General features: G+C 44.1%; 1 protein-coding gene across 13 annotated transcripts in view; it reads right to left on the bottom strand.

Annotated features, from left to right (window-relative positions):
- Positions 1–12,630, bottom strand: part of CPNE4 (copine 4) — a 280,684-nt gene that overhangs the window by 216,890 nt on the left and 51,164 nt on the right. For 2 of the 13 annotated variants that reach the window (XM_063407812.1, XM_063407842.1), the window contains exon 1: positions 11,530–12,178. The exons of the other annotated variants lie outside the window; for them this stretch is intronic. The gene's annotated coding sequence lies outside the window, so the exon portion shown is untranslated. Of the gene's footprint in view, positions 1–11,529; positions 12,179–12,630 lie in introns of those variants that run through there. 13 annotated transcript variants of the gene reach the window in all.

The following is a 12,630-nucleotide window of genomic DNA, read 5'->3' as shown; positions in this document are numbered from 1 at the left end:
CAACTGAAGTTTCTTGGCAAGAGCTGCATGGAAAACATGAGGGCTACTCTCCCCTTCATTTACCCATATCTTTCAGTAACCACTGGTCACTGCCACTTCTACAGAACTTGTGCATTCTGTTGGAAACCTACACACTGGTAATCTGTGAAAATTCCTGGAGCGCAACTCTTATTTTGTCAGTGAACTTAAGGAGATCAGTTACACTGCAACTCACTTGCTGCAGCCATCTTCCCTAATTGTCTTGAACTGCAGGAGAAATGGACCATTTCAAATTAATCAAATTCTCAACATTCTTTCCTTGCTTTTTCATTCAACCCCAACTAAGCCTCCAGACACAGTTAAAAACAGCAGTCTTAGAAAAAAATCACATCAGACAATGGATGGTCACTGAGAAATGGATGCAATAGCATGAAAGAATTATTCACCTGCTAACTGGGTGGTTAAACATAACTAGATAATAGAACATAATAAAACACCACCAAGACATAAGTGCAAATAAGGAAATTAACTCTGGGTACTCACTTTAGAGAATCATTACAGACTAACTGCCCACAGTGAAAGCAGTTGTCGGAGGAAGGCAGTAAAATTCAGGTCATGCAAAAACTCTGCTTCATGCACATTATGACCCAAAATTCCTACAGAATATCTTTATATGGCTTCACTATTATCACTTGTAAAAGTCATGTTTCATCTTAAACTTACTCAGTAAAAACCTGGTTTAGACCTCCTTAATGCCACATAGGTAGTGTTTATGTAAGAAAACTGTCAGAAACAGATTTATTTCAGTAAAAGAACGACCAGCATTGTTTAATAGGACAGGAAAGCATACGAATACATTCAAATCATGAGTATCAAGGTGCAGAAATTAAAGATTTAAGGCAGGAGACAAATAAATATCTTCATAGTGAAAGTACTTTTTGTGAGCACCAGTTAAACTTTGGTTCAGAGCAAATCCATATCCATTACAGATTAAAACAGCTAATTTTAATCTACTCCAGTCAACCCTTCTGAGAGTCACTGCTTGCCTTGAGCAGCTAACTCAAAAAAGTTTAAAGAATGCTGCTTCCAAAGAGGTTTTAGAGAACTTCAAAACAAATTGTATCTGATATTCCTGACTGTTTTTAAACAAACCAACCAAATCCATTTACTTAGGTGACAAATTCAACTCCTAATTAGGGAAAAACCTGGAAAGAACACTGCCATAAGAAATTTTGATTGGATACAAGAAACCCTGTAAATTTTTGGTTTGCTACAGCAGGAAGCAAAGAACATGGATGGGGAAAAGTCATTCTTCAGCATCACATACTAATTAAAAAGAGAATTTTAGTGTGCTTACAGTCTTGTCATCCAATTGGCTGACTGCTTTCGAAAACAAAACTAGCAGGAAACATCCTATAAATACTTCTGCAATTTAACTGCTCTCAAACTGAACACTTCACAAAAAAGCAACCAACCCACAACCAACCAAAATAAAATAATAAATCATACAACCCTCCCCCTCACCACACACAACCACCACCACTCCAGTACATAAAATAATCCTTAACAAAGCAGTAAGTAGAGGATGACTGATGTGCCAGTCACTTTGATAACACCTGATTAATGCTTATGCCACCATGTCTGAAGCTTTAAGTGGCATCTCTTTGAGGAAGCTACCACAGCATCTGTCCATCTTCATAAAGAGCAGTGGGAAGTCATTCTCATCACACTTTCCATCTCTCCAGCAGCAAGAGGGGTGGCACTTTTCAAAGGTGTCAAACTAGCACTTGACTAGCAAATCATAAAAGCCATTTCAAGTAGTCAAGTACCTAAACTGCAACAGCAAATAGATCAAAAAGCACTAATAAATAGTCAGTTTACAAAACAGGACCATTACCAGCTGCACACTATCAGAACTCTTAGCTCAAGGAAAAAAACAACATCAAAACCAACCCCAAACAAGCCCCACTATTTTCACAGTTTGTTAACTCGTGTGATTTTCTGTCAGAAGCATCTTGGCTTCCTTCATGTACTGCATAGATATTAACAATTTAAGAAAGCTATGTCTCCTGTGTAGAAAGGATCAAACAAATCTGAAAGCCTAATTTCTGGAAGATTTCATAAAATCAAAAAGGATGGGGCTGAAATACCATTTGTCCCCAAAACTGAACTTACTGTATCTGAAAATTTCACAGTAGACACTCTCTGCTCTTCAAACCTTCAACTAAATGAAATCTCAATTATTTCAGATTCTTTTTCTGTTCCACTACTGTTCTAATGAGAAACACTCCCAGTGTTTGACCTGATTTTCCACTGTAGATAACAGAAATTCCAAGTTTATAAACTTACCAATACAAGAAAACATTTAGTTTCTTTCCTGATACTCTCTTCCTTTCCTGTCATTCAAGACAGGAATAATTCTAGCACCAGTGAAGGCAATGTAAGTTTTGCTTTGCATTTCAAGAGAGTGAGAACTTTACTAGCTGTTTTTACATTAAAACACACTTGTAATGTTTCATACTTCTATCCCTTGGGAAATACTAAAAGTATCACCTTCTCTCTTCATAAAACTTGTTCTTATTTTTAACTTCCTTCTAATTTTACCTACTGCAGCACCCTTTCCTGCATATAACATAGCAGGCACATGTCCTGATTCTCACCCTCAGCCTGTTGCTCCTTTACAACTCCTGTCAACATCTTGAGCTTCACCTTCCTCTATTTCCTCTTTTTCACAGTTTTTGTGGGTTTTTTTAGAATTATAGAATAACTTAGGTTGAAAAAGACCTTCAAGATCATTGAGCCCAACAGTTAATCTAATGCTACCAAGTCCACCACTAAACCATGTCCTTAAAGTGACACATCTATGACTCTTTTAAATACTTCCAGTAGTGGTGGCTCCGTCAGTTCCCTGGCCAGCCTGTTCCAGAGCTTGAGAACCTTTTCAGTGAAGAAATTCTTCCTAATATTTAACATAAACGTTTCCTGGCACAAAAATAAGAGAGTTTTCTTGACCATAGACAATCCACATTTGTCTATATCTAAGATCAGGTAAAGAACCAATTACAAACCACATTAGTGTCACATATAAAATCACATTGACAGGTAAAAGTCCAGCACAGACTAAATTACAAGGCTTCTGCTGCAGACATCCAGTTATTTTGAAAGTAGTTCAAATAACCTTGCAGCTACTATTCACTGCATGTCCTCCTAAGGGAATTGGCACAGCACAGCTCATTTCACACCTCAGCTTTGTGTGACTCCTCCTCCTAGGGGTTCAGCTATCTGTGATTCAAGGCCTAGTTTTGACACAGCAGAACTGCGTAACCTTGAATGAAACTTCTAAGGAAACTGCCAGCTTCCAAGAAAGCTGTGCATCAACACTCAGACTAGAGCTTTGATAGACAGGAATGGTAAATCTGCAGCTAGACACAAGGTCTTAGGTCTTTAACAGTTCAAGGAGTCAAAAGAAAAACAAAACACCAAACCAAACAAAAACAAAACCCCACAACCACAAAAAGCAATACTGAGAATCAGTCCATCCAAGGCACAATAGAAGTGAACTTTCCCCAGTACTGATGACTGCCAAGCCAGCAATGGTGCCAGGATGAGTGTGACCACACCTGGAGATCCGGGTTCCTCAGTGAAAGAAAAATACACTGGAGAGACCAGCAAAGAGCCACAAGGATAATGAAGGGATGGGAGCACCTCACATAAGAGGAAGAACTAGGACTGTCCAGCCTTGAGAACAGAAGGCTCAAGGAGGGGGAAATTACCGACACAAACAAACACTTGAAGAGAGGGCACAGAGAGCATGGAGCCGCCCTCTTTCCAATCATGCCCAGTGACTAGAGCAGATGTGACAGGCACATCATGAAACACAGTAGTTCCTTCTGAAGATCAGAAAACAATTTCTGCACTGTGAGGGTGACCAAGCACTGGCACAAGTTTCCCAGGGAAGTTGCAGTTTCCCTCACTAGAGAAATTCAGAAACCACCTAGACACAGTTCTGGGTGACTGGCTCTAAGTGGCCATGCTTGAAAAGGGGAATTGGACCAAATGACTCCCAGAGATGCCTCCCAACCTCAGCTATCCTATGAGGCTGTGAAGCATGTGTCGTACCTAGAAGTAGTACGTCAGTGCTTTCCCTGGTTGCTAGACACCTACCACACTTCTCAGTCAGTAAATAACAGTTTTTAAATTATGTATATCTTCTTTTCATACACTTTGTAAGTAAAGGGTGAACAAAGTGGCCAAGGGAACATTACACCTAAACGTGTTATCTTCTCCCCACAGGGGTGGTTAACAGGAGCTCCAACTAACAGAATCCACACTGCCAACCAAATTCACTGAATAGTTCATAAAATTCTGATTGTGAATGCACTGATGAAATCAGTTCATAATAAGTCCTCATGAACCAGACATTTTAGCTTTGAGTGCAAAAAGTGAAATATCATTTCCTTTGCTAGTCCATGGAAAACATTTAAGATTAATCACCTGAAGAGTACTTTTCCAATTAACTTATCCTTGCAATCTATTTTATTTAATGTTGCAGTTTTTATTACATATTGTTTGAAGTTGATGGGGAAGCATTGCATCAGCTTATTCAGGTACCTCCTCCTTGAGTCTGCAGTTGAACATAATTCATAAATAGGACTATTAAAATTCAACACACACAAAAATTATTTTCTTGTATAATCAGTCACTTTCACTTCATTATTTGCACTTAAAATAATTACAGAAGCGAGACAATATTTCATTCAATACTAAGGGATAATCTCAAAAATATTTAAACATTTTCATGCCTTTTTGTGTACATCTTATTTTAAATCAGCCATTCATTACAAATCTATGTTCAGAGATGAAGTTTTAGTCTCCTGTTTCTAATCATAAGCTGCATCTGATATTTCAAACTGCAGTTACAACCTGCATATAACGAACATTTATTCTGCTTCATCTCCCAGTTCTTGACAGAGAGAGATACAAAATACCTGAGCTTGTGAGGAAAAAGTGACTTTCAAACATAGATCACCAGTTTCTTCATTTCTGACTGCTCTGCAATCCTAACCCAATTTTTTCTTAGGGAAGATAAGATTTTGACGGATAGGAAAAGGAAGGATTGATACTATCATTTTTCCTATAAGTTGCACTTGATCTTTTAAGATATAAAATCAAAACTAACAGAAATATTTATTTGGAATCTCTAGCAAAGTTAGCATGATTGCTTATGTCACAAAGAGAAGCAAAATTACAATCAGATAGTCAGGCACCCCTTAACCTAGATGAAGAGCCAAAAGGACTTTTCCTAAATGCAGAGAAAATTACAGGTGCCTTAAAGGTTTCTGCTTGATCTTTCTTCACTTGACTTTGGCCACCTCCAACATAAACTGTCATCCCCAACATAGAGAGCTGACACTGTATTTTGTCTGCAAAATCATACACACAAAAAATTTTAAAAATTAAACTTTAGTACAGCAATTTTTTTCAGTTTTTTCTGTGCAAGTGAAGCTGAGCCTCAGCTCAGCTATTTACACAAGCTTAAGATTGAAAGCTTTCTGTGAGTTCAAAAATAACATCCCCAAGCAGTTACAAGCTGCCTGCAATCCCTCACAGAGGACTGGACCCTACTTAAAACACTCTGACAGGCAGGCTATTCCAATTTTCTGGTTTCTCTTCTCCTTCATCTATACACTCATCCAAAATAAATAATTTCATAGATTTTACAGATTTTCCATTTTCTTTTCTTCCTACTTTCTTTGATCACTATGCAAAGATGAGTCTGTCTGGCCAAATGTCTGGCAGGATCCCCAAGTCATTTTCTATCTTTTTCAGTGAACTTTAATGATCCCATAAAACTTGCACCATAAATTAAAAGCCAAGGAAAAGCATCTGCTGTTATCAACACATGATGTACCAGGGCACCATTTGCACCCGGAGTATACAGATGATGTGCAACTCCATCAGCTCACAAAGGCAATGTAATAGCAGCAGCAGTTAGTGTAAAACTGAATAAGAAACAGCTGTCTGCATTACTTAGCACTCTGTTAGCTGCAGGTTATTCATCTGTCCACATTTCTGAGGATTTTACTGGCAGTGACTTCAAAGGGCCAGTCACAGTCCTCACATAATTGTACACATATTACCTTACTGCAGATATCGTGCAAGATATTTTTAATTCAACAAGCCAATTCTGCACTTTTCACAATACTCAGTTGATTTTGGCAGGGTTCTAGATGACAACCAACATTAGCAATCCTAGTCCTTCACATAACACTGAGCCACAGTGGCAAGCATTACTAAAGACAACAATCTTGCCAGAAGGCTCTAGAAAACGTAATGCAAAAGGAGAAACTTTCTCAAGTAAACAATCAAAAACAAAGAGTCAGAAATTAATTCTGGGACCGCCCTTGTCCAAGCTGCACCCCACAGCCAAACTGGCTTTTTTCACCTGGGAGAAGGGTGAGCAAGGCACCAGTGAATGTGTCTTGCTGCCTGATGACTTTCAATCCAAGTAACTTTAAGTGATCAATTCACAGGAGAAAATTACAGAAAGCAGTTCCCCAGCTCAGTCTTTTACACAAACTTTTCTTACTTAGGGTACACCTGCTTTCCATTTGCCCCTGCTCAACTAAAGGGAATCTCACTATGCACTATTCCAAGTCTCTGTAATAGCCACTCCTTCCAGGCTTTGTGCGGTCACTAGCAAATAACGCTGTGGGTACTCCCCGCTGTGTCAATCACACATTACTGAGAGTAAATGAGGAATCAAAGTCACACAGCCGGGAATCACTGCTTTAGCCACAAAAGGTTGGTCTAGCCAAGGTTCCTCTTAGTGCCCCATCCCGAGGCGCTTCTTGCACTGCCTTCAGTCAGGCTACCAAAGAAGCCGGCAGATATTTCATTTCCAGCTTTGGAGGGCCTGGGCTGGCAAAGTAGGAGAGGTTAGTGGAAACAGTAGGGCGGGAGGAGGGCAGCGAGCTAAGTCAGGAGAGGAACCTCCTTCAGCTGAGACCAGTTGCTACACATAACAAGGCTCACAATGAAAGAAAGCGCTTTGCTGTCGCTAGTGCGACCCAGGTAAAAAGCAGGCGATCTCTGCGAACGGGAGGGTGCGCAGGATGCCCCTCACCGGGGAGCGGCCCGGGAGGCTCGGGAGGCGCGTCCCTCCCCGCACTCCCTCCGGCATCCCGCGGGGAGGATGCCCCTCACCGGGGAGCGGCCCGGGAGGCGCGTCCCGCCCCGCACTCCCTCCGGCATCCCGCGGGGAGGATGCCCCTCACCGGGGAGCGGCCCGGGAGGCTCGGGAGGCGCGTCCCGCCCCGCACTCCCTCCGGCATCCCGCGGGGAGGATGCCCCTCACCGGGGAGCGGCCCGGGAGGCGCGTCCCGCCCCGCACGCGCGCCGGGATCCCCGCGAGCTCCGCCGGTCCTCGGGCGCCCCCCGGCGGCTCCGCCCCGCCCGTCGGAACGGGAGCGCCGGGAGCGCCCGGAGCCCCCGACCCGCTCCCGGAGCCCCGGCCCCGCTCCCCGCCCGCCGCGGAGGTCGCGGGTGGGTTAATGGGACCGAGACCGGCTCGCTACCGGCACTTCCATACTTAGCGCTGGTCCCGCGTGTGGAATCAGTTAACAGGGACTGACACAAAAACGTCATTATTGGGCAAATCCCAGCGTTTCTGCAAGCCGCGGGTGGAACTACCAAGGCAGTTTGCTTAGACGCACCCTTCACATAATCATTTTCTTAAGGAAATCAGTGGGAATTGGGTCATTTACTGCATCAATTTTCACTCAGCATTTGAGTATCAGAGAGAAAGGGAGAAGTAAAATTTCCCAGTAAAACGACTTGCCAGGTAATGTTTCCATTCCTGTCAGTAGCATGTACCGTCCCACTCCTGGTTAATTTTTGCTGTCCGGATGCTCTCCAAACACCTGCCCTGAATCTAACTCCAAGCGCTGCACTCAGCTGCAGCAGACGCTGTAGGTATAGTATTTCTGCACCCTCACAGCAGTGATTCAGCAAAGCATTCCAGCTTATTCACCAAAACACTTGGCCATGTGCTAGTTTTTAAGCATGCATTTTGCTCCCCTTATCTCTGTGTAGCTCTTTTCTAGGCCACAAATGCCGCTTCCAGACCTACCTTTCTCTCTGCAGGCTGTTTGAGGACTGCACACCACTGGGAAGAAGAATGTGTCCTGAGTCAAAGCTAGATGGCAACTTCACAGCTGGGTAGCACTTGCAGCATAAAAGGGCAAGCAGGAGCAAATTAGCACAACCTCATTTGCTTAAAGACAGCAAGTAAGTTGGCTGATTAGTGGGAGACCACATGAGGGTCTTTAGTGACTCAAATATGAATTTAAACTGAATAAAAACCTCTCGCTACCAACAACTAGCATCGTTGGCAACTGCACCAGGACAGAATGCTTCAGTTCCAAGAGCAGACAAAAGCAGAACTCCTCACAACAGCTACTTTGCAAGTTTTGCGTCTTGCAAAAAGACTGAAAATAAATAGCCAACCTAAAGTTTTACACTGCAGTTTTTAGGAGCAAAAATGGACTCAAACTTTGGAGTCACAAATGCTTAAACCCCAAGTTACCATTTTCACATGAGCCTCAGCACAGCTCTTTGTAGGCATCTAGCCTTCATTCTCCAGTTAGAACTTCCTGCTTACCTAAAGTCACCTTTCCAATGAGATACACTGCAGAGGGTGATATTAAATTTTAGACTGGGTATTTATGCAAAGTGTTGCTGACTAATGGTTGCACAGGAACCATAATGCTGACCACTGGCTATCTCACATTCAAATTTCACCACTCTAACTATCCATTATCAGAGTGTTGTTTTTGCATGGAGTCTAATAGAGAATTTTAAAACATTAAAGTAGTAAACCTAGGAAAAGGGAAGCTATGATAGCATGACAAAATACCAATGCCTACCAAATACCATGTGCATGCAAAGAATAGAAAGGAATGTAACAGAAAAGCAGTTCAAACTTTAAATATTGTCAACCAACCATTGAATGCAGTACCTAGAAAGTGCTGTTTAATCTATAGCAAACAAGCCAGATTGAACTGCCAGTCTAGACCTTTTACAATGTGGCCTCAATGTTTTGCTCTTCCAAACTCAGCAAGGCACCCAATCTTTTCACATCCATGACACTTTTTTAGCCCACCTCATGAAAACAAATCAACAACTATGATATATCAGTGATAGCTGCCATAGAAAAGACTCCTTTAAACCACCACTGAGCATGGAATGCCACAATGTGCACCACTTTGGATTCTCTGTGTATGGAGAGCTCCAGGCTTTGGCACGCTGCTAAGAAGATAGTTTTTTCTGCTCAAGGTGCAAATATCTAATCTCTTGAGTAGAATTCGTTCACCATAATTCACCTTCAGTGTTTCAAACTGGGGTATGTTTAAGCACCCTGGTTTAGAAAAATCTCTGCCCAAAGGTTAGGAGATGGACAGTTAAGCATAATAGCTCAGCTGCTTGCTGGCTACTGAGCTACACAAACTGATAATGGTCTTCACATGCATATTAAGGATCTCCTTTTGATAAGTATTAACAGCTTTCTTGAATACTTTTAACTTTAGTGATACACAATTTGTTTTCCCTTCTCCTAGCTCTGGAAAGCTGTTCATCACACACCTGAGTTTTTTCCATAGACTTATCCTTAAAGATATTAGGTATCCAATCTCCAATGAGGTTAGCAATACCAACACGTGTATCTGCAGACACTGAATTTACACACAATGGATTCGTACTGGGTTGTGGTCTCAGTCTGGGAACACCAGCACTGAACACCAAAGCTAACAGAGGTACACCCTGCTTCAGAAACACTCCGTATTCTTTTAAATGGAAATGCAATTGTCCCAAACACAGCAAATACACCTGCCCCACTAAAGACTGTTTAAAGGCTTTTTAAGCTTTCCAGTAATGTGCACTTTGAACTCCACAGACCACAATACAATAAATACCTTTTCCTCACTTGAATAGCTAGATCGATCAGACCTACACCATCCGATATTTCAAGGAACCAAGAACAAACTTGAGAAGTGCCATCCCAAAGCAGTTTTTCTCATCTCAAAGTAGTTACAACCCCAAAGCAAAATGTTGGGTTTTGTTTGTTCCAACCTCCCCACGTCTGGTATGTTGCTGCTACTTGAAGGGCAAGAAAGTTTCCATTTTAATTTACCTACCTTAAAAAAAAAAAAACAAAAAACAAAGGCAATTTGACAAAACCTCTTGCAGCTGCAGCAAGAAGAAAAGCTCCACAACCAAGCCACTGGATTCTGTAAACTGCTTACTGTCAGGTATTTCAGCAGCACAGAAAAAACAGAACAGCAGTAACTGAATAGTCAGCTCACATGTGTGGAAATTGCAACCTCCAAGCTATTCTGGGAGCAACGCTCTGTTTTCTGTAACATTTCTGCATAATCACACCAGAAAGCATGCTCTTTGCTGGAGAGACTATGATTACATGCATATCTGCACACCTTATGTTACAGCTGAGTCCCTGGTTATCAAACAGAGCATCTGAGGCTTGACTGCAACACAAGTGAAATAAAACACACTCAGGATGAAAACAGTTAACCTAGCACAGCCAGCAAAACACATGGAGCATTTCTAAATTGCAATCGCTATCTCTCCAAAGGATGTCTTCTTGCTAAACAGCCTCCCAGTTTACCCAACACATTTACTCTTCTTTAAGGCAGGTATGAGAGTCCTCTCACTACCTTGTACACGTCGAACAGAGAGGGCTTAAAGCAGAGAAATGAAACAAATTTGACTTGAAAGTACTTCAGCTGGACCAGTGAAAACAGGACCCGGTTGCAAAGTTACCTAACTGAGTCCGTACTGCACGACTACAGCCAGTTGTGTAACAAACCTCAGGACAATTTTGCAGCTCTTAATCAGGCAAAACTCCCCGCTGATTTCCTCGAGGGAGCTCTAATCAATCAAAAGCTCTGAGAACTGATTCCGGTTTTCTCCGTTTTAATGAAAAGGTTTATTTTGAGCTATGAGAACATCAGATTATATGAACTCGGCAAACCCACAGCGCTCACTTTTATGGCATAAGGAATTCGTCTGATGTTTTCATCTACCAACTTGGTATTGTACAGGAAAAAAAGAAACCACACCTGAATTGTCATAGAATAATTTTACAAATAACGGACCTGTTCTCCCGACATGCAAAAGAAAAGATGGATCAGACAGAGGAAGATCCGCGGCTCTTTAATTAAACTCCATCCCCTTTGGGCGAACGGGGAAGACCAGCGTCCCCGCCCGGGTTCCTCCCTGAAGTTGCGCCGCTCCCCGCGGCAGCCGGGAAGAGAATCCCCCCGCGAGTGACCGGCGGAGGTCCCGCGAGCATCCCGAAACCGCGCAGGGAAGACCCTGGCGAGCGGCGGCACCGAGGGTCGGAGCGAGGCGGGCGGGATGCTCCACGTGCGCCCCCTCCGCGCCCGCACCGCCGGCCGGGGCGACCGAGCCCGGCGCGCCCGTCCCGCCGCCGCCCACTCCCCGAGTCCCCTCAGGTGCGCCGCCCGCCCCTACCTGCCCGCCGGCGGCAGCAGCGAGGAGCCCCTTCTCCCGCTCCGGGTCCCTGTCAGCGGTCGGCGGGAGAGCAGGAGCGCCGTCCCGCCGGCAGGGCAAGCCCCATGTGAAGAGGAGCGGGGGAGCCCGGCGGCTCCACCGGCGCGGCCGAGGGGAGGGGACGCGGGGAGGAGGCGGGAGGGCGGGACGCGCCCGGCGCGGCCCCCGCGCGGAGCCGCCCCGGCCCCGGCCCTGCCGGAGGCGCCGAGCCCCGGCAGCGCCCCCTGCGGGCAGCGGCGGGCACGGTCGGGCGTGCTCCGGGATCCCGGCACCTCTCTGCCCTCCCTGTGGGCAGCACTGAGCTGTTCTCGAGAGCCCTTTCAGCACACCCGGGCAGGAGATGAAGTTTGCTTGTACTGCTGAGGGGCCGCCACTAAGAGGCTAAGTAAGTCCAACCAGTGTTTCCAGTGAGTTGAACGTTGTTGTAAATCCGGCCTGTAACATCACATGCCGGCAGAACTGAAAATGCATCGGGGCCCACAGGGTAAGGAGGCAGCAGTGCCAGCCTGAGAGAGTGAAATAAGCTTGGATGGCTGCTGTGGGACCAGTGCTTCTCCTGGCATCGGGGCTCTTGCTGACTCTGCAGTGCCTCCCTAAATGTCCTGACAGGGAGAAGGGATAGGATGGCCCCAACTAAGCAAAAAGAGAGTTCTTACAGTTAAAAAACAGCACAAGGACTATCAGGATTCACTGTTTGACTTTGCCCACCCGTGGCAGCCGCTCAGTTCTTGATCTAACGAGCAACTGTGGTGATGCCGAAATGAGTTCTTGTTAAAAGTTTGGCTGACTTCCCAGAAATCCTCATATTACACAGGGAATTGGATTCATACATTTCAGTTAAACAAGTGCCCTAATATTTGCAGAATATGGCATCTTTGTGCCGTAGCTCCCCGTCTCTATTATCAAATCCCCCTCTCTACCCCACAAGAGTCAGATGAATACCTATCTGAGGCACAATGATTTCACAATGACAGAGCTCCTGAAGCATATCCACTGAGAGATGGATGGTGCAATTTCACCCCATTTTCCTCCAAACATGCATAAAGACATAAACACAAAATA

This window comes from Prinia subflava, chromosome 1 (assembly GCF_021018805.1).
Source record: "Prinia subflava isolate CZ2003 ecotype Zambia chromosome 1, Cam_Psub_1.2, whole genome shotgun sequence".
Classification (NCBI taxonomy): Eukaryota; Metazoa; Chordata; class Aves; order Passeriformes; family Cisticolidae; genus Prinia; species Prinia subflava.
The sequence above is the reverse complement of the archived record's forward strand: the minus strand, read 5'-3'. Positions and strand labels throughout refer to the sequence as shown.